Below are 2,500 nucleotides of genomic sequence, written 5' to 3'. Positions count from 1 at the left end.
TTAGAGCGATTTTTGGATTTTTGTGCAAAAATCGAATTTTCCCTTCTCCCACCGCTCTGGGGCGTCAATATGAAGTGGGGACCCGAGGGAGAGTGCCTCCCATGAGGGTAGAATGTGTGACTTTTGGGGGGAAAGTCGAATTATGGAGCAAAAACCATTTTTTGGGACTTAGAAAAATTTCGAGATGTGACAGACTTCCAGGAAGGGGGCGCCTCGGGAGGTGTACCTAGGAGGCTTCCAGGGGCCTGGGTACACTTTTCAGAAAGTACCGTTGGGACTTAGAAAAATTTTCAGGATTTTTGGACTTAGAGCGATTTTTGGATTTTTGATCAAAAATCGAATTTCCCCTTCTCCCACCGCTCTGGGGCGTCAATATGATGTGGGGACCCGAGGGAGAGTGCCTCCCATGAGGGTAGAATGTGTGGCTTTTGGGGGGAAAGTCGAATTATGGAGCAAAAACCAGTTTTTGGGACTTAGAAAAATTTCGAGATGTGTCAGACTTCCAGGAAGGGGGGAGTCTCAGGAGGTGTACCTAGGAGGCTTCCAGGGGCCTGGGTACACTTTTCAGAAAGTACCGTTGGGACTTAGAAAAATTTTCAGGATTTTTGGACTTAGAGCGATTTTTGGATTTTTGTGCAAAAATCAGATTTCCCCTTCTCCCACCGCTCTGGGGCGTCAATATGATGTGGGGACCCGAGGGAGAGTGCCTCCCATGAGGGTAGAATGTGTGGTTTTTTGGGGGAAAGTCGAATTATGGAAGAAATTGAGTTTTGAGGACAAAAAAGTGTTTTGAGGACAAAAAAGTTTCTTGAGGACAAAAAAGTTTCTCGAGGACAAAAAAGTGTTTTGAGGACAAAAAAGTTTCTTGAGGACAAAAAAGTGTTTTGCGAACAAAAAATGGAATTTTGTGATTTTGTGTAAAAATAAGTAAATTCCCCTACTTCCACCACAGGGGGGCTTCAGTATGTTGTAGGGCCCCCAGGGAGGGTCCCCCAACTGGGTTTAAAGTTTGTGGATCCTGGGCAGAAAGTTGAATTTTGGATGAAAAACCGAATTTTGGGACTTAGAAAAATTTCGAGCTGAGCAGTGACAGACTTCCAGGCAGGGGAGCCTCTCTGGAGGTGTACCGAAAACAGTTCCAGGAGCTGAGGTCATTTTCGAACATTTTTTGTTCGCTCAAATTTTTTTTGTTTTTGAGCTCTAAAAAGCTGTTATTATCAATTGGCTCAAAAATTTCAAGTGTCATGAGCTAGTACATGTTGGAGGAATACGTTTTAGGCAAAAAATTGCAAAAAAAAAAATCCAAGTGAAAAAGAACCGGAATGGGGAATTTCTGACTGCTGTAGCAGCCGCACAGTTCCAGGAGGTCGGATACATTTCCGACTTTGTCCCGCTCATTGAAGTACATTGTCCCGCAATGCAAATACATAGTAATGCGCACCTGCGGGAGAATATAGGAGAGAGTGGGCTCTCTCTACCCCGATGTATGGCGGTTGTTCCTATGGTTCTCTGGCTCGGGTAGGCGACTTAGAAGGTGGTCCCTCTTGTCGTGGAAGTTGCAAAATACGGCCGAGACTGAACTTCCACGGCTCCAGGAGGGACTTTTGCTGGTCGTGCGTCCCAAGTGAGAGAGGCGATCCTGGGGTACCTGAGCCTGACCAGACCCTCCCTCGGTGGTCCCTGGTCTTCTGAAGGGTGATGGCATTCAGGGGGGCAAATCTGGAGTCCGTGGCCGAGTTTGGGCTCTAGAAGGCGGACGCCCCTTCTGACCATGTCCCCTCAGAGCCGGCTGGATGGTTCATGGTCCGCGGCTTTGTCTGGCGGTCTGTGCCCAAGCCGGAGAAGCTCTCCTGGGGTACGTGAGCTTTGACCAGACCCTCCCTCGGCGGTCCCTGGTTCTCTGGAGGTGATGGCTGTCAGGGGGGCAAATCTGGAGTCCTCGTGGGAAGGAGGGCTCTTGAAGGCGGACGCCCCCTCTGACTATGTCCCCTCAGAGCAGGCTGGATGGTTCATGGTCCGCGGCTTTGTCTGGCGGTCCATGCCCAAGCCGGAGAAGCTATCCTGGGTACCTGAGCTTCGACCAGACCCTCCCTCGGTGGTCCCTGGTTCTCTGGAGGCGATGGCTGTTGTCAGGGGGGGGGGGGCAAATCTGGAGTCCTCGTGGGAAGGAGGGCTCTGGAAGGCGGACGCCCCCTCTGACTATGTCCCCTCAGAGCATGCTCGATGGTTCTCAGTCCCTGGCTTTGGCTTTTTGGCCATCCTGGGGTACATTCTTGCCAAAAAAAAAAACGACTAAGTGAAAAAGAACCGGAATGAGGAATTTTCTAGGTGCCGCATCCGCCCTACAGTGACTTGAGGCCGGGTACAGTTCCGACTTCGTCCCCTTAAAGTGGGGACGTTGTCCCGCAATGCAAATACATAGGAATGCGCACCTCTGGCAGAATGTACTTGAGAGAGTGTCGTCTCTCTACCCCGATAGAAAGCAGTTGTTTCTCTGGTT

Source organism: Dendrobates tinctorius, unplaced genomic scaffold (genome assembly GCF_039654945.1).
Source record: "Dendrobates tinctorius isolate UK_male_01 unplaced genomic scaffold, ASM3965494v1 ptg000655l, whole genome shotgun sequence".
NCBI lineage: Eukaryota > Metazoa > Chordata > Amphibia > Anura > Dendrobatidae > Dendrobates > Dendrobates tinctorius.
The sequence above is the reverse complement of the archived record's forward strand: the minus strand, read 5'-3'. Positions refer to the sequence as shown.